Source organism: Nematostella vectensis, chromosome 13 (genome assembly GCF_932526225.1).
Source record: "Nematostella vectensis chromosome 13, jaNemVect1.1, whole genome shotgun sequence".
NCBI classification, from domain to species: domain Eukaryota; kingdom Metazoa; phylum Cnidaria; class Anthozoa; order Actiniaria; family Edwardsiidae; genus Nematostella; species Nematostella vectensis.
Window position 1 is genome coordinate 8050036 of NC_064046.1, and position 20070 is coordinate 8070105.

At 42.2% G+C, this 20070-nt stretch overlaps 1 long non-coding RNA gene across 1 annotated transcript; it reads left to right on the plus strand.

The window, feature by feature from the left end:
• Window positions 1–8: 8 nt before the first annotated feature.
• Window positions 9–15464, plus strand: LOC116614465. The gene is made up of 2 exons (XR_007306366.1): window positions 9–163; window positions 14797–15464. It is a non-coding gene; the product is annotated as an uncharacterized LOC116614465 (long non-coding RNA).
• Window positions 15465–20070: the final 4606 nt, after the last annotated feature.

The following is a 20070-nucleotide window of genomic DNA, read 5'->3' on the forward strand; positions in this document are numbered from 1 at the left end:
TATTCAAGCATGCGAAAGGAGTTCTGGGTAATAACTGATTACTCAAGATTTACGGCTCTTTTAATATCTGATCTCCAAAGTCAACCGATGCGGTCAACACTCTGTCCTAGATATTTCAAGCTTTTCTTCTCTGAAACGCTACATTATGGCATCCAGTTTAAAGGTATGGTTTTAGAAAGGTTTTTTTGTTTAATTATTGAGTCAACATTTGTTCCTAAACCTTAGCTTTTACGAGGTCGGCGCAGACACAAAATTTAAGCGCGCTCGCAGAATTTTCTTTCAGTGCGCGGATGGATATATAATCTAAACGGCCGTCGTCCTCTCTCTCCGTAGCCTGAGTTAATTTCGTTTAGATTTTGAGCGAGGTCTGTTCACTCAGTCTAATGTCTCCGCCGTTGTAAATATCAAGGTCCCTATTGTTTCATATGTTTATTCCTACTTATTATTTTAATAGCCCAATTTTGTTCAATAAATAACTAATGAAAGTAAACCAGTAAGATCAGAAGAATACAAGGAAGTAGAACCACGCTAAAGTAGCAGCACTTCGAGATATCGCGTGACATAAAAGGTTAAATGTTACCTAATCACAATAGCCACGCGCGCGACAGAAACTGATATCACGCAAGTTTAAGATGGTAGCGCAACAGTAAGTGTCTCTATTGTTTTGCTCAATCAGAAACAAGATTTGCAACAATTATTGCATTATTTTACCTAAAAATAAAGAAAATGGAGGAAGTGCAAATGCCGATGCTGTTAGAAGCATTAAAGTAAAAAATAAAAAATAAACAAAAGAATTTGAGTATTGTTCAGATTTTTCTATAAGGAAAGAGATGTTTTGTAATCCATGAATACTGTCATACATGTTGTATTTGAACAAAAAAAATAAAATAAAGGCAAACGTTGCAAAAATCTTTTTTAGCGATCTACATGCTTTTTTCAGACTATTTACAGGCTATTTCCAGAGTTCTCTGGGTCCCCTTTCTGCATATTTGCAGACTATTTCCAGGGTAGCTGTAGGTTAATCGCATAGATTTACAGACTATCTCCAGGGTAGCTGTAGCTGCATCGCGTAGATTTACAGACTATTTTCAGACTATTTTCAGACTATTTAACCCTTGAGTGAAAACTAAAGCTAAATGCAATATGCAGATTTCAGCTATATCTGGTGATAAGATTCCAATATGTTTATAATTTCCCTAAAATATAATCACTACAGCAAATATTATTCCAGAGTATTGAGGTATTCAATGCTGGAATTTTGTAGTTGTAAAAATCGTATTTTCGGTATAATATAGGGTTCACTACCCTAATCAAGGGTTCACTACCAGACATATGGTGACGACAGGCGCGTAGCAGGTATCTCTGTTTCTTCCTCTCTCCCAGATTTTTGGGTTCTGCAAATACGTCGACACGGTCTTTCGTGGTGTTAAATACAGAGTGCTCTTAACCCGAAATTCTCCAGGTAGGTATATCATGAAGGCTGCTGCTGCTGCAGGTGCTGGTAACTTCGAATCTCACACTTATTCTTATGGATGCCTAAGATCGTCCCATCTCTAGAGATTCAATCTGCATTAGAGAGTAAGATTGTCTCTGGACACATCAAGAATCTGTACTTCGAGCAGATTAGGGCGTACAGAACAATGTTTCAGGCCGCCGATGCTAGCCCGACATGGAGGATCACATCTCTGAGAGGCAGTCAATCACCAAGACATGTTTTCATAGCGTTACAGACATCTGAGCGTCACCCTAGTGCGAATTCCCAAAATATGGGTAACAAGTAACAAGCATTACGTACTCATCAAAGACTTCAACAAATTCATGTTCAACCAGACGAAGACGAAACATAAGAAGCACTTTTGCATGAGCTGCCTCCAGTGTTTCAGCTCTGAAAGAGTACTAACCAACCACATCGAGAACTGCCTCTAGATTAATGGGACACAGGTGGTCAAGATGCCTGATAAGGAACACAGCACACTCAAGTTCACAAACCATCACAAGCAACAACCAGTACCATTCGTCATCTACGCCGACTTTGAAGCTATAACTGAAAAGATCCATGGATGCCAACCTGATGATGGTCAGTCATACACTGGAGCCTACCAAAAACATACCGACTGTGGATTTGCCTATAAAGTAGTCTGCACCTATGATGACAAGTATACAAAGCAGACGCAGATTTACAGAGGTGAAAAAGCCGTGTAAAAGTTCATGGAGAAGATGCTAGAAGAAGTCAAATACTGTAAGAACATTATGAGGAAGCACTTCAATAAAGCACTAAAAATGTTAAAGCATGACGAGGATCAATTCCAAAAAGCCCAAGAGTGCTATATATGTAACTAAGAAGGACACTCGAGTTCGAGACCACTGCCACATAACTGATAAGTACAGAGGCTCGGCACACCAAGAGTGTAACCTGAAATTTAGAATCAATCCTGAGGAGATAAAGGTACCCGTCATATTTCACAGCCTAAGAGGCTACGACAGCCATTTCATAATGCAGGAAATCGGAGCCATAGTCAAGAAGCATACATATGTGAACAGTAAGGGCGAAGAGAAGCAAATGAACATCAACGCTATACCGAACAACATGGAGAAGTACATGGCCTTCATGCTTGGCAACCACCTCACCTTTATAGACAGCTTCCAGTTTATGAGCTCCAGCTTAGAGAGATTGGTAGGCAACCTACCTAGGGAGTCATTGAAATACACCTCTCACAGGTTTAAAGGTAAGAGACTCGGCTAGAAAGGAGAGTATACCCATACGATTACATGGACAGCTTTGAGAGGTTCAACGACAAGCTACCAGTGAAGGAGGACTTCACCATGTACGACCAACACATCTCAGAGGACGATTATAAACATTGTAGAACCATGTGTGAGTCTGACATACTACTGCTGGCTGACGTGTTTGAAAACTTTAGGAAGACGTGCCTAGAGTACTATAAGCTAGACCCATGCAACTACTTCACATTCTCCGGTCTTTCATGGGACGCCATTTTAAAAATGACCGACATTAAACTGGAACTCATGACAGACATCGACATGTTCCAATTCATCGAGAAGGGCATGCGCGGTGGTATATAATATATAGCCAACAGATGCAGCAAGGCCAACAATAAGGACATGGAATCACACGACGAGACGGCGCCCTCGAAGTATGTTATGTACTTGGATGCAAACAACTTTTACGGATGGGCCATGAGTCAGTACCTATCAACTGGTGGATTTAGGTGGATGACAGAGAAGAATATCAATAAGCTAAATCTAGCTAAGTACGACGATGACAGCAAACAGGGGTTGATACTGGATGTCGATTTAGTCGATTCAGCTATACACAGACCTAGGCCTAAAAGTAACTTAAGTCCACCGAGTGTCTTAGAGTTCGACCAATCACCATGGCTAAAGCAGTATATAGACTTCAACACTGAAAAACGTAAGAACACCAAAAACTCATGCGAGAAAGACTTCTCCGAACTGATGAACAACAGCGTATTCGGAAAGACTATTGAGAACCTACGAAAAAGGGTAGACATCCGACTGGTGACTGACAAGAAGAAACTACTCAAACTGACAAGAAAGCCCTCCTATGTTAGTAGTATTCAACAAGGACCTAGTGGCCGTCCACAAAATCACTGAGAGACACTGACCCGCCGGCCGGCCTATGTGGGCATGTGCATCCTAGACCTCAGCAAGGTACTGATGCACGACTTCCACTACAACTACATCAAAGAGAAGTACGGAGACAAGGCGAGGCTAGTATTCACCGATACAGACAGTCTGACCTACGAGACAGAAGACGTGTAACAAGATTTCTGGAACGACAAAGACAGATTCGACAACAGTGACTACCCAAAGAGCTCCACATACTTCAACGAAACCAACAAAAAGGTCACCGGCAACTTCAGAGACGAGGCCGCAGGAATCCCCATCTGCGAGTTTTTCGGACTACGATCAAAGATGTACAGTTATATAAAAGACGACCAATCAGGAGAAAAGACAGCAAAGGGAATAAAAAAGAATGTGATCAAGAGCAATATCAAGCATGAAGACTATAAAAGACATTAATGGACGACAGACAGATGCATCACAAAATGAAGACCATCAAAAGCCAAAACCATAAGTTAGGAAGCTACGAAATCAATAAAGTGTCACTCAGCTGTTTCGATGATACAAGGTATATATCAAAAGACGGAATCAAAAGTTTAGCCTACCGGCACTATAAGATCGGACAATAACCCCGACCACCCATTTGACATACGAATCTTTATTTGACACATACTGGCATCCACTAATTTGGAGAAGGTATACCATCTTAACGCACTGAAACTACTTAAAAATAATTTCTAGTATAGTATAGTAATATATGACTGAAGTCGAGCAAGTGGTGAGGACGTCAAAAGTCGTCACGTACAATGACCATGGCGAAGCAACCGCGTTGTATGTAGCGTACGGCGCGCAAATGTAAGGACCCAAAGGGTGAGACGCATAGCGACCTCAGCAAATTTTACTTACCGACGAAACGTGAAGAATACAAGCTCGGAATCGGCGAATCCAAAAACGCTCTCGATCACTTCCTGCACAACCTCGGACGAGACTAAGCAAAGTCCGGCATAAGGACGGTAAAGAACGTAGTAGCCACACCGTTTAGATACGAAGACTGGAGTAGAAAAGTAGTCAAGAAAGTCGACGTCACCCCAAAATGGACTCAAACAGGACGAGAACATGGAAAAGACGACACTCTATTCGGCGTGTAAGAGCATGCCGCAGCCCCCGCAGCGCAAAGACCTCAGAGAGCACAGACGGTGGCCTTGGGTACCGACCACACGGGATTCCCTTTCAGACATACCCAATCTGGGTAAACTCCTGTAACCAGTCTGATGTGAACCTAACATAGGAAGACCAGACGCGCGAATTCCACGGAATGAAGAAAGAATATAGTTCAAATAATTTATTCATAAGCTGACACATAAAATTATAACATATAGTTTCACCAAAAGTTTATAACATATAGTTTCACCAAAAAATTATAACATATAGTTTCACCAAAATTTTTTATTATATAGTCATACCAAAATATGATACCATACGCTGGTGAGTAGTATAGACTTGGCTTGGTTCGAGCGCATACCCACGGGATGCGCTGGAACCGCCAAGTACTATACTACTGCTGTGCAATGACAGAATAACGCGGCTTGATAAACAATTGATAAAAATTGACGCCGAAGTTCACTCCATTCGAAAAGCATTAATGGTATTCTTTATTACCAGAGGTTTGACAAAAACAACCGCCAATTGTGTACGATAACTCATGTCAAATTTAGTTTGGCTATGTTAAATAAAAAGAAAGTTGTAACATTTTGATTAACGCTACCATTTTAGATCATTTTTCCGCAAAACTGATAAAAGCACATTTTTTGCAATATTTCAACAATTAACCGTGGAATTTTAGAGATATTTGTCAATGATAAAATTCTATGATCGATTAGACTGCATAGAAGCGCTTTGTTAGGGTAGGGGGATTTTTCTAAAGTGAGGGACTCTCTCGGGTTGTGTTTTCGTGCTGGCGGGGGTTGTCAATTTCTCGCCACACAGCGGTATGCAAATCGAGAGGGTGTTGGAAATGCACACACCAGTCAGGGGGGCGCAAAGACGAGGGTCAAGCCCAAAAAAGGCGCACGCTGATACGCACGAGATCATATGGTGTTGTATTGTAAACAACAGCTCACGCTTGACCCTCGTCTGCTCCCCCAACCCTGACTGATGTGTGCAATTTCTTGAATCACTGGGTTGTATTTTTTCGACGTTTCGGCAATGCAGACTTCATCACTACTTTGGAGTAACAGCAAATATGCCCCTAAGCACATGGGTGGTCAAAGCAATTTTTAAGTGTTTTCCCTAAATTTTATTTCAGTGCTAACTCTGCTGTTGATTTTAGACCAGTCAATCTGTGGTTTCAGGTGGAACTAATTGCAATAGAATTTCTCTCAGCGGATTTTGAACAAGTGATACAACCTAGTTAACATACTACAAGTCCTCAAAAATCCCTTCGGTGGAACATCCTGAAATATGTGATTTGTCCAATTCGGAGCAAAACCACAGGGTACCCGCGTCGCTAAAACGGAAAAGTAATAAAATACAAGTCTTAAGGGTGTACTGACATTAGTGTTGCTCAGTAACGACGTTGCTACGCTGGTGGCGTTGAGCGCGCGCATATACATAACACGGAATTCGTCATTCACAAGCTTTCCTGAAGTAAAAGAAACAAAAAATATGCGTTTCAAGTTCCCCAAAATGGACTTTAAGTTGATCTCAGCCTTTTCGGGTTATGATATTTCCCATATTTTGTAAAAAAAAACGAAGATTCAGCGAAGATTTAGTCAAGCCAACCTTCTGAAGCCAAAGTTTTCAATTTTCACTACTTGCGCGGGCTGCAAACACCTTATCAAATCTTATTCAGAATTTTAAAATACTTTTTCAATTTTCATCATGACATGACGGATATTGTTCCTTTGAAGTGTAAATACCACGAAACACTATTGGATTTTGTTTTTAAACTTCATTTCAATTTCATTATGTGAGATATCAGTGTGTCTGAGCAGGTCGAATGTGCACGGGGGTGCATTGTTTCACTTCCGGTTCTGCATTTTTAAAAAAAAAATTTTTGTCGCCAAATTATTTCAAGACGCAATATTTTTTCTGTATTCCTTTTTATGAGAATCTCTTTTATATAGCCTAGCATGGATTTAGCGTTAATCTACAGAAACCAATTATATCAAATAATCTGGATTTCAGGACCTTTGAAAAATCATAAAAAAACAATTACTCAATCATTTCTAAAACGCATGCTTGGCTTAATGCACCCATCCTTCAAGATTCATAAAACCTATTCAATATCTGTTTTCGAGCAATTTGGCTTGAAATATTTGCTTTTATCTATATCTATGACATCACATTATGACGTCACGGGGTGACGTCATCATAATAGTCAGCACGCTTGTGGTGGTCAACTTGGCAAATATCAGACCCTTATGACTTTCTACAAGGCTTTTATGCTATATTTCAATTTTCCTTAGCAACAGATGTCAGTACACCCTTGATTAGTACATTTAAAAGACCATTGGTCAAGGTTGATTAAAGACCCAGTTTGGATATCGAAACAAAAGCAAATTGCCCCTGTTTTATATCTTTTTCCAAAATTTCTACTTCCAAAAACCACAGGGTACCCGTGTCGAGAACACTAAAAGAATTTGTAAATACAAGTCAAATCAGAAAATTTCAAATGTCATTGGTCAAAAATGATCAAAAACACAATTTTAGTATCGACATAATGCAACTTGTCCATGTTTCATTTCTATTTCAAATATTTTCTGCACATATTTGTGCATTCTCAGCGTCAGTGACTAAAATTTGTATAGAAAACAAACTTACATGTGACAGCAACTCAGTAGCTAGGGTTGCTATAGAAGGCGTGGCCTCTCGTCACCTCACAGTGATTTCCGGGGTCCCTCAGGAAGCCTAGTAGGCCTCTTCTATTTAGGACCTACATCAACGATCTAGCAGACGCCACAGACAAAGGCGCACCGCTATATACTCAGACGACACCAAGCTATACCGAAGAATCTCTTCGATAAAGGACTGTAAAAAGCTCTTCAGGATGACCTGATAAGTCTAAACAAGTGAAGCGAGACAGATATCAACTTCGACGCTACCAAGTGTAAAGTCTTGACAGTGTCACGAAAGAAATCGCCCACAATGGTGGACTATCAGCTTGGCGCCACAAGTCTTCAGCGCATCAACAGTGAAAAATATCAGAATATCAAGCAATCTCACATGAGACATCCATATTCTATCTGTGGTGTCCAAGGCCAACGGAATGCTCGGTCTGCTCAAGAGGACAGTTGTCCTAATTACAGACTACAGGGTCAGGCGACCTTGTCAAGTCGCAGCTATGTTTCGCCACTGTCTATTCCCCCGGCAGCGTAAAAGTCCTCCTGGAAAAAGTAAAAAGTCGAGCCACCCGCTGGATTCTAAGATCCAAGATCGGGGACTTGAGCTATAAAGAGCGACTTCTAAAACTCGATCTACTACCGTTGATCTACGACCAAAAGGGGAAGGCCTAGTAACCTTTTTTATGAAGTGTAACTCCGAAATGACCGACCTAAATGTTCAACCTTTTGTCACTTTTGTAAATCATAATCGTACTCGTAAACTGAACCCAACCTTAACTTTTTCTCTGGCGCTTTGCAGAACAACTACGTTTCAAGTATCTTATTTAAATCGTATTGTAAAACCATGGAATCTGGTATGTTACTTGACTCAGCTCAATAAGTTCTCTGGCCTACACGCGCTTGAATATTTCCTAAAGAATCACTATCAGGCTCTGCTTGCCGATGTATTCAACTGATTCAACGTAGATTTACCCTGTACGTTTTCCATCGCACGGAACTGTGGCTGCCACCACAGTTAGTTTTTATATTCATTCTATTTCAAGTTTATTTGGTGGTACGTGCATGGGCCCGTTAACGTATGACCCCATTGAGCATCTATGTTTCTAATAAAGCTATTGAAGACTATTCTAGTAATCAGTAACACTTTTGTGTTTTCTTGAGGTTTTACACTAGCCTTTCGTGCATTTGCACCGCACCATTTCTAGCAGCGATCCGTGTGCTGGGGCAAGTCTGTTAGCACTGGCCCATCCCCAATTCTCAGGGAGGATACTTGGTAGGATAAACTGCATGTGTCGTGAATAGAGTGGCCTCGGGTTCTTTTTATGCCTACGACGCACGCAGCTTTCGCTTTTCATAGCTTACGAACATTCTACCGACTTCAACACAGTGGAGAGGAGATTGTGATCCCCGTAACGGAGAATAGGGGATGGGAACATTCACAGGGAAAGCTGGTGTCAATTGGAACAGACTTGACACCAGCACAAGGATCGCTGATAGATATAATGCGGTGCAATTGCAAATCGGTCGACTATAGTGCGCCGGCGTGTGGAGAGTGTAAAAAGTCAGACTTGTCACAATTCTGGACTAACTTAGCTAGTGTTAGACGTTCAGTTTCATTAGAAATGTAAATAGTTTTTTCTAAGCTTGTGTAAAACCTCAAGAAAAAGTGTTCTTGATTACTGCTGTATTACATGTATTGAATAGGCTAGCTACTGAGTTGGTGTCACATAATAAGTTCTCTATCACTGATGCGAAGAATGCAGAAATACATTTATGGAGAAGATATTTGAAATAGGAATGAAACATGCACAACATGCTTTTTTTCGATACTCAAATTGTGTCTTTAATCATTTTTGGTCAATGACTTTTGAAATTTTCTGATTCAGACTTGTATTTTCAATTTTTGTAGGGTTTTAGACGGCGGATACCCTGTGTTTTTATACAGAAATATTGAAAAAAGATATAAAACAGGGGCAATTTGCTTTGTTTAGATATCCAAACTGTGTCTTTAATCAACTTTGACCAATGGCCTTTTAAATGTATTGAAACGTGTATTTTATTTTTTCCCCTTTTAGCGACGCGGGTACCCTATGGTTTTGCTCCGAAATGGAAAAATCCCATATTTCAGGAGGTTCCACCAAAGGGATTTTTGGGGACTTTTAGTATGTTAACTAGGTTGTATCACTTGTGTTTCGGTACATATTTACTGTACTAGCTGGGTTTAGAACTTGTCTTTATTCGGCCATTGCAAGTCGAGTGTTCGCTCTGTACAAGTCCGCTGACTCCTAGCGGGCGCTACCACAGGGAGACCGATCATATCGTAACATCCCCCCTTTCTTACAAAAAAAAAATAACAAAACATGATTATAAATGTAGCTAACGAAGTGTAAAGTTCCAAATTATAACATTGCCTGGAGTCTCTTTGGCTAAACTGTAACTAACTGTATTTAACGTCCTGGACAGGGTCCATGTTCTACAAGTCTAGCCTGACTGGAGGCTTAATGATCCTTCCGCTCCTTGTCGTTCTCAACGGAGGCTGCGTTACTTCAGGGTTGACTTCTGGTGGTGTTGGCAGATGATTTTCATCCGTGCTTCCAGTATTTCGTTCCACAGACACTGGTTGTGGGTGCTGCATCGGCAGGCTCTCCCTTACTAACTCCTCTGCATGATCCTTAGTATTGCGTATAAACTTCCTGTTCCTACGATATATAGAGCCATCAATGTCGACTAGGTATGATCTGGGGGCCACTTTGCCAATGCAAACCCCCTTTCTTCCATTTCTTGGTTTCTTTTGGGAGGCTGGTCATTCTGACAGGTTCTCCGATGCTTAGCTCCGGTAGTTCCTTTGAGCCCCTGTCAAAATGTTTCTTCGCCTTTTTGCGTTTCAGCGTTAGCTTTTCTGTTACATCTTGTTGAAGCTCCGGTTCGAGTAGATGTTGTGCTAGCGGTAGAGTTGTCTTCGTTCTCTTTGACATCAATCTTTGGACTGGGCTGCTGTCCATACCTTCGGTTGGCGTATTCCTATGGTCCAGAAAACTCATCCATACGTCTCGCCCCGATTTATTCGCCTTCTTCTGCAGGTTTTTTGCGGATTTCACAGCTGCTTCTATCAGCCCATTGGACTGGCTGTGGTACGGTGACGATGTCTGGTGTTCGAACTTCCAACTGGAGGCAAACGTGGTGTACTCTGCATTAGCAAACTGTGGACCATTATCGCTGTAGACCCTGTCTGGTATTCCGTAACGCGCGAAGTGCTGTTTAGTCTTGTTTATTACGTTGGCAGCTGTAGCTTGGGTTAGTTCATCAACTTCCCAGAATCCACTGTAAGCATCTACTGTTATTAGGAAATCTTTCCCGTTGAGAGTGTAGAGGTCTTGCGCAACGATACTCCAGGGGCGTTTGGGAAGCTCTGGTGTCATCAATGGTTCCTTGGCTTGAGCTGGCGCGTGATCTGCGCAGAGGCTACAGCTGCTTACGAGATCTCTGATCTGTTGGCTCATCCCAGGCCAAAACAAAGCATCCCTCGCTCTTCGGAGACATGCTTGCTCCCCTTGATGACTTGCATGGACGCGAGACATGAGTGTTTTCCGTAGGGAAGACGGGACAATAACTCTCTCTCCCTTGTACAGCACACCATTATAGACGCTTATTTCATCACGGTATGTCCAATATTCACAACTCTCGGATCTGCTTCTTGTTTTGTCTCAGGCCAGCCTTGTAGCACTGTTTCTTTTAGACGTTGCAACTTCTCATCACACTCCGTCTCCTTCTGAATCCTCTTGAGACTGTCGTCTGATACTCTGAGAAATTCGGTTGGATTAACTTGCTCTATGTCTAGCCGGCAGACGTCTTCGTGTTCTGGTCTTAGACTGTTCTTGGCTGGACCGACCTCCGGCAATGGTGCTCTAGATAGTGTGTCTGCTAGGTACATCTCTACACCTTTCTTATAACGTACATCTAAGTTGAACTTCTGCAGACGCAGCAGCATGCCCTGTAAACGCTTTGGAGCTGAAGTCAAAGGCTTGGGGAAGATTGCTTCCAGAGGCTTGTGGTCACTCTGTACATGCACCGATTCTCTTCCATAGATGTACTGGTTAAACCTTTCACACGCGAAAACTATCGCCAAGCACTCTTTTTCGATCTGAGCATAGCCGCGCTCTGTTGGGGTCAGTGTTCTTGATGCGAATGCCACCGGCTGATCATCCTGCAGTAAGGCGGCTCCAAGACCAGTTTCGCTGCTGTCACACTGAATAGTGACTGGCTTGCTGACATCGTAACATCGTAGGACCGGATGATTTGCTACTAGATTCTTGATCCTGTCAAACGCGTCTTGGTGGTGTTGTTCCCATGCCCACTCTGCTTCTTTGTCTGTGAGACGTCTTAGTTGCTCACTCTCATCTGCGAGATGCGGTACAAACTTTGCTAAGTAGTTTACAAACCCGAGGAACCGTTGGACAGCCTTTATTTTCTCAGCTTTGCTTTTCCCATCTGGACGCGGCATTTCCTGTACTGCACGGACCTTCTCGGGATCTGGTTTTACGCCTCCCGGGGTGAGGAGGTGACCTATGTAGGGGAGCTCTGGCAGTCTGAGTTTCAGCTTCTTTGGGTTAAGCTTCAGGTTTACTTATCTTGCCCTCTCCAGTAATGCAACTAGATTACTGTCATGATCTCGAAGTGCTTCTTCTTCTGTCTCTCCTTGTCCTGTGATGAGGATGTCATCTGCGACAACATAGATGCCCTGGAGACCTTCAAGTACTTCGTGTTGGCGCCTCTGGTATTCTTCCGGTGCTGTGGCGATTCCAAATGGCATTCTCAACCATCTGTATCTCCCGAACGGTGTCCAGAAGGTCGTCAAGAAGCTGCTGTCTTCGTCCAGCTTTACTTGCCAAAAACCATTCTTAGCATCTGCAACACTGAAAACTTTTGCCTTCGCTAATTCAGGTAAGATATCTTCAATGGTCGGCATCGGGTAGTGTGAGCGCTTCAAAGCTTTGTTAAAGTCCTTGGGATCAATACAAAGTCGAAGCTTTGAACCCTTCCGTACGACAACTTGACTGCTTATCCAATCCGTTGGTTCTGTGACTTTCTTTAAGACTTCCACCTTCTCGAGATCTGCAATGTGTGCTTTCAGCTCTGCTTTCAAGGGTATTGCGACTCGTCGTGGCGTATGCTTTACAGGCTGGACATCTTTATCAACCTCGAGATGGTATTCGCCTGGCAGACATCCAAGGCCTTGGAAAACATCTTGATATTCAGTGAATATGTCTTGTGGCGCCGTTTTCTGAGGTGTGCAGATGTTATTCACTACATGGACTGTGATCAGCTGCATGTTGGTGCATGTCTCTCCAGACAGTAGAGGATTCTGCGTTCCCCTTATAATCTTGAAATTCAGCTTGTGTTCCTCTCCATTGTAACAGCATACCAAGTCGCATTCTTCAAGTGCTGGCACAATACTGTCATCATACAGTTTAAGCTTGGTACTTGTTGGCTGGTTTTCCGGTCTGCTTTATTTCGCACAGGGTCTCGTACGACATGACATTGCAGGTTGCCCCTGTGTCGAGCTGACATTGAATGCTACATTCTCCGCCGTCCTTATCCATAAATTGCAGGGGCACGAAGTAGCGTTTCCTTTCCGAGTGCTTCACAGCTCCAACTGCTTCGGTGCGAAGGGCATACTCCTCGTCTGAAGAATCTTCATTTAGAACATGTAGATCTTGCTTTTGCATGCAGACGGACTGGAAGTGGTTTGATTTTCCACAGTTGTGACAGGTTTTTCCGAAAGCTGGACATTTTTCCTTAGCCTTTTCATGCATTCCGCCACAGTATATTGCATTTAGCGCCGGATCTTGCTCCGCTCTCTTTTTTTCGCTTCTCAGCTGTCTTTGGAGGGGCTCCCTTGTATTCTTTCTTCTGTACTTTCTGCGTGAAGTTGATTGGTTCCTGGTGTTCCTCTCGCTCAATTTTCTTCCATTGTTCTCTGGTGGTTTCACTTATCCTGAGTGATTCGACTGCTTTCTTCAGGCAGCATTCCTTCTCGCGGAAGAGCCGGGTCCTTGCTGCAGTATCCTTGCACCCCAGGACTAACCTGTCTCTAACCATTTCATCTTCTAGCGTGCCAAAAAGGCACGGTTCTGCTAGCTGTCTTAGCATAATCAGGAATTGGTCAATACTCTCATGGGCCAATTGCTCGGTGTTGTGAAATATGTATCTTTCGTATAAAATATTCCTGACAGGGACAAAGTGTTCTTCCAATTTTCTGAGAATGACTCCTGGGTCCTCCATCTCGGCCACCGACAGCTGGAGTCGCTTCAAGATCTTTTTACATTCCGTCCCCATCAAGCTCTTCAGGGTTGCTACTTGCAATCGCTTTGCTTTTTCGTCAAGACCTGTCGCTATAAGATAGTCCTCGTATGCTTACTTAATATCCAATTACTAGAGACGTCTCCATTGCAATTCATTCCTTCGGGAGCGGGTATCTGATACGTTGCCATGTTGTGATCGATCCCCAGTGTTTTCAGCGATTTCTAAAATCCAAGATGGCGGACTCACGGGACAACTAAACTTCGAAATATCTGTACTTTCAGCGTTCGTGTCGCAGCAGAATTTCTCAGCGGAAATCCCCACGGCTTTAACTGAAAGCAGCCACTTCTGACACCATGTTTCGGTACATATTTACTGTACTAGCTGGGTTTAGAACTTGTCTTTATTCGGCCATTGCAAGTCGAGTGTTCGCTTTGTACAAGTCCGCTGACTCCTAGCGGGCGCTACCACAGGGAGACCGATCATATCGTAACAACTTGTTCAAAATACGCTGAGAGAAATTCTATTGCGATTAGTTCCACCTGGGCCATAAAAAAATTCATAGATTGACTGGACTATTTGCTCTCTCTCTCTCTCTCTCTCTCTCTCTCTCTCTCTCTCTCTCTCTCTCTCTCTCTCTCTCTCTCTCTCTCTCTCTCATGTGCTAGCCTGTGCCCTCTACACACCTAAAGAATGGTATTTGGTAGAATTATATACCGTTAAAAATAGGACAATCACACCTTTTACTGTCATGGAGTCCCCCCAAAACCTGGAGATGATGCTTTTTACCGTTCTTGCCCGAATCAGTGTTGTGATATGGCATTTGCAATAAAACTTAAAATTATACATATATTTTTATTATTCATATTCAAAGGTAGTGTTTTTATGACAGAAAAGTCTTTGTCATTTTGTCATACATGTCACAACAACCCTGCACACAGGTTCTAATTTACATTATTTTAATAGTCGTTTCATAAATAAGCGTTTACAATAAAGAATCTTTTATGAATTTGAGACTGAAAAAAACTTCCTGCTTCGTGCGTTCCAGCTGGAGCTGCTGGGCCAGAGACGGGGCTTCTATGGCCTGGGGAGTTAGGAGGGGAGCTACTCGTTGTTGCGCTCCCGCGTGGGATGGTGAAGCCGAAGGCAAAGACATTTGTAGCTCCTCGATTTGAGCCGAGAGATCAGCAATCTCTTGAGCAACATTAGATGTTTGTGATTTGGATACCATTCCGGCGGATGAGTTCGGATTGATAAAAAGCTAAGCGTGCTCTCAGTTGAATAGGACGGTGAACTGAGCAATCACATCACATGCTTGAGATTAAATATCGTATAACCTGGCATTACCAACATGCCATTCTGATTGGTGTACTAATTGATCTACGTTATTAATTACCCATTTTGACAGGTCAAAATTAACAAATTTCAGACTGAAATAAACCTTTTATGATTTTCAGACTGAAATAAACCTTTTTTAAATTTCAGACTGAAATAAACCTTTTATGAATTTCAGACTGAAATATATCAAGAACGCACTCCCACATGCCTTTCGTCCAATCATGCATCAAACGCCAGTCACGTGTGAACTAATAATGTGCCTGGTTGGCCGAGTCTCTTTGTGCATCGGCCCAACTTTGGCCGTAACATTCCACAAGCAATGCTGACTGAAATACGCAGTGTTCGCACGGGGTGGTTAGCTATGTTATCAATTTATTCAGAAAAAAGTAGTCATTTTTTGTTATTCTGAAATCACATATACTTAGGGGGAAGTTCAAACGCTGTATTATCCATGAGCCGTGCAAATGCATGCAAAGGAATCATTCGATTATTTCATCATCATTTGATAATACGACTATCTAGCTTGGCCGCAAAGCCGCATTATCACCAGTTTATTTCCGGTCTTTTTCGTAGCAATCTCCGATGATTTTAAACGGAAAACGCGAAAAAAATATTTTTAAATTGTTAAAGCATTGTGTCTATTGAAAGTTTCTTTGAGTAAGTTATAATTTAGAGCGGATGGCCACTGTTATAAGCGCGGATTTTAATATATTCTATGGTCTTTTACCGTTGAACGGTCGAGGTTTCCGTCGTACCTCCGGAAGTAAACTGGTGACAATGCGGCTTTATATAACGATACTTTGTTTGTGATTTATTTCACAAATAGAAATGATTTTTGCGTTCGTAGATGCACAGATGACGTCTTGGCGTGTCATGCGCAAAAAATACGCAACGAGACGCTGTCGCAGTCGTAAACTCAGAACCCCCACTAACTCGATCTGATTTCTGTCTACCTTTCAGAGTTCATTCAGATCTGCCACAAGAGCTTTACCGAATATTGCCACGGTATGAAGAATATATCATCCCCAATAAATGAAAAATCGGCAATGACTCCTCTCATGATTAATGCGTTTGCTCTCCCCGCACTGCTTATCGTCATTATCAGCCTGTTGACCATCCTCACATTCGTCCGCAGTCCTCACCTGCGCAAGCGCAGCGCGTATCTCATTGTTAACCTCGCCGTAGCTGATCTCCCGATCTGTCTGGTGCACATCCCACTTCATCATTACAATATTCTTACAATGAATGTGGTAGCCCCCAATCTGAACAATAAGTTACTACAAGGCAATTTCTTCGACATCTTTTTGGGGCTTGTTACTTTGCTTTAATTGTGCTTATACTATAGAAAGTATGCTATCTACAGTGTTGCTGCTAAGATTTCAATCAGTCCGCAAATGAGTGTATTGTTACGTGATCTGTGTAAGTTGGATTTTGCCTGCACTTATCGCAGGGATAGTCTGGTGGCTCCAAACGTCGGCATGTGGATCCGAATACATGCAAAGTGTTCTAAGTTTGTTTTCTTCATGCTGGCTACAATTGTAATCGTCCACACAGTGCAGTATGTAAGCTTTAAACGGTTTTTTTTAACTAGCCTATTCGCGGTTAATCCGAATATTGATTGTAAGGATCCGATCTGAAGTGAGGAAACTGACGCATGAATGGGCTTTATACCTAGCAATACACCCAACAAATCTAAAGAACGGGAAGGGAATTGAAATCGTCTCCAGGGAAATATTGGGGTACAATAGAAAAACAATGACAGACAAACGAACATTAAACATTATATATAAAGCTATCATGACGTCATGAAGGATTATATAAAACCCTCATGACGTAATGAAGCTTTATATAAACAGTTGGACTGCGTTTCCTAATTGAATTGAATGAAGTCCAGTTATTAGAGTATACTTCTACTTCTACTTTATTAACTGATAAAACCATGTCGGTATCACATCAGTATAAATAAATACAAGGTAAAAATATACAGATCTGTAATAATTTACATAACTTATACAATATATTCATAATTTGTAAAATAAATTTATAAAATAATTTTCAATAAAGTAATTCAATTAAATAATTTAGCTTAATTAATTTATAACTTGAATACTAGAACCACTGGCCATTATCAATTAAATGCTGCTGAAGCTTCTCTTTGAATTTGCCCTTTTCTTTTATGTCGGTAATTGAACCTGGTAAATTGTTCCAAAATTTTATAGACCACGGGAAAAAGCTATTTGCATGCTGGTTGCACTTGGAATGTGTTCTATGGAAGCGCTTGGAGTATAGAGGCTTCTCGGTGGATATCTTGTGCCGTCGGCCTTGTTTTTAAAAGATTTCAGTTTCCAAATATGCGACGTTTTTGTCCTCGACTAGTGCTCGACTAGTGCTCGACTAGTCCTCGACTACTGCTCGACTAGTGCTCGACTACTGCTCGACTAGTGCTCGACTAGTGCTCGATTAGTGCTCGACTACTGCTCGACTAGTGCTCGACAAGTGCTCGACTAGTGCTCGACTAGTGCTCGACTAGTGCTCGACTACTGCTCGACTAGTGCAGTGCTCGACTAGTGCTCGACTAGTGCTCGACTAGTGCTCGACTACTGCTCGACTAGTGCTCGACTAGTGATCGACTAGTGCTCGACTACTGCTCGACTACTGCTCGACTACTGCTCAACTAGTGCTCGACTACTGCTCGACTAGTGCTCGACTAGTGTTCGACTAGTGCTCGACTAGTGCTCGACTAGTGCTCGACTAGTGCTCGACTACTGCTCGACTACTGCTCGACTAGTGCTCGACTACTGCTCGGCTAGTGCTCGACTACTGCTCGACTACTGCTCGACTACTGCTCGACTAGTGCTCGACTACTGCTCGACTACTGCTCGACTAGTGCTCGACTAGTGCTCGACTAGTGCTCGACTAGTGCTCGACTACTGCTCGACTAGTGCTCGACTAGTGCTCGACTAGTGCTCGACTAGTGCTCGACTAGTGCTCGACTAGTGCTCGACTACTGCTCGACTACTGCTCGACTAGTGCTCGACTAGTGCTCGACTAGTGCTCGACTAGTGCTCGACTACTGCTCGACTAGTGCTCGACTAGTGCTCGACTACTGCTCGACTACTGCTCGACTACTGCTCGACTAGTGCTCGACTAGTGCTCGACTAGTGCTCGACTAGTGCTCGACTACTGCTCGACTAGTGCTCGACTAGTGCTCGACTACTGCTCGACTAGTGCTCGACTACTGCTCGACTAGTGCTCGACTACTGCTCGACTAGTGCTCGACTAGTGCTCGACTAGCAAGTCAGTTTATGTAAAACTGCGCGCAAAAATGTAAAAATGTGCTAGCCTGTGCCCTCTACACACCTAAAGAATGGTATTTGGTAGAATTATATACCGTTAAAAATAGGACAATCACACCTTTTACTGTCATGGAGTCCCCCCAAAACCTGGAGATGATGCTTCTTACCGTTCTTGCCCGAATCAGTGTTGTGATATGGCATTTGCAATAAAACTTAAAATTATACATATATTTTTATTATTCATATTCAAAGGTAGTGTTTTTATGACAGAAAAGTCTTTGTCATTTTGTCATACATGTCACAACAACCCTGCACACAGGTTCTAATTTACATTATTTTAATAGTCGTTTCATAAATAAGCGTTTACAATAAAGAATCTTTTATGAATTTGAGACTGAAAAAAACTTCCTGCTTCGTGCGTTCCAGCTGGAGCTGCTGGGCCAGAGACGGGGCTTCTATGGCCTGGGGAGTTAGGAGGGGAGCTACTCGTTGTTGCGCTCCCGCGTGGGATGGTGAAGCCGAAGGCAAAGACATTTGTAGCTCCTCGATTTGAGCCGGGAGATCAGCAATCTCTTGAGCAACATTAGATGTTTGTGATTTGGATGCCATTCCGGCGGATGAGTTCGGATTGATAAAAAGCTAAGCGTGCTCTCAGTTGAATAGGACGGTGAACTGAGCAATCACATCACATGCTTGAGATTAAATATCGTATAACCTGGCATTACCAACATGCCATTCTGATTGGTGTACTAATTGATCTACGTTAATAATTACCCATTTTGACAGGTCAAAATTAACAAATTTCAGACTGAAATAAACCTTTATGAATTTCAGACTGAAATAAACCTTTTTTAAATTTCAGACTGAAATAAACCTTTTATGAATTTCAGACTGAAATATATCAAGAACGCACTCCCACATGCCTTTCGTCCAATCATGCAGCAAACGCCAGTCACGTGTGAACTAATAATGTGCCTGGTTGGCCGAGTCTCTTTGTGCATCGACCCAACTTTGGCCGTAACACTCCACCAGCAATGCTGACTCAAATACGCAGTGTTCGCACGGGGTTGTTAGCTATGTTATCAATTTATTCAGAAAAAAGTAGTCATTTTTTGTTATTCTGAAATCACGTATACTTAGGGGGAAGTTCAAACGCTGTATTATCCATGAGCCGTGCAAATGCATGCAAAGGAATCATTCGATTATTTCATCATCATTTGATAATACGACTATCTAGCTTGGCCGCAAAGCCGCATTATCACCAGTTTACTTCCGGTCTTTTTCGTAGCAATCTCCGATGATTTTAAACGGAAAACGCGAAAAAAATATTTTTAAATTGTTAAAGCATTGTGTCTATTGAAAGTTTCTTTGAGTAAGTTATAATTTAGAGCGGATGGCCACTGTTTGTGATTTATTTCACAAATAGAAATGATTTTTGCGTTCGTAGATGCACAGATGACGTCTTGGCGTGTCATGCGCAAAAAATACGCAACGAGACGCTGTCGCAGTCGTAAACTCAGAACCCCCACTAACTCGATCTGATTTCTGTCTACCTTTCAGAGTTCATTCAGATCTGCCACAAGAGCTTTACCGAATATTTCCACGGTATGAAGAATATATCATCCCCAATAAATGAAAAACCGGCAATGACTCCTCTCATGATTAATGCGTTTGCTCTCCCCGCACTG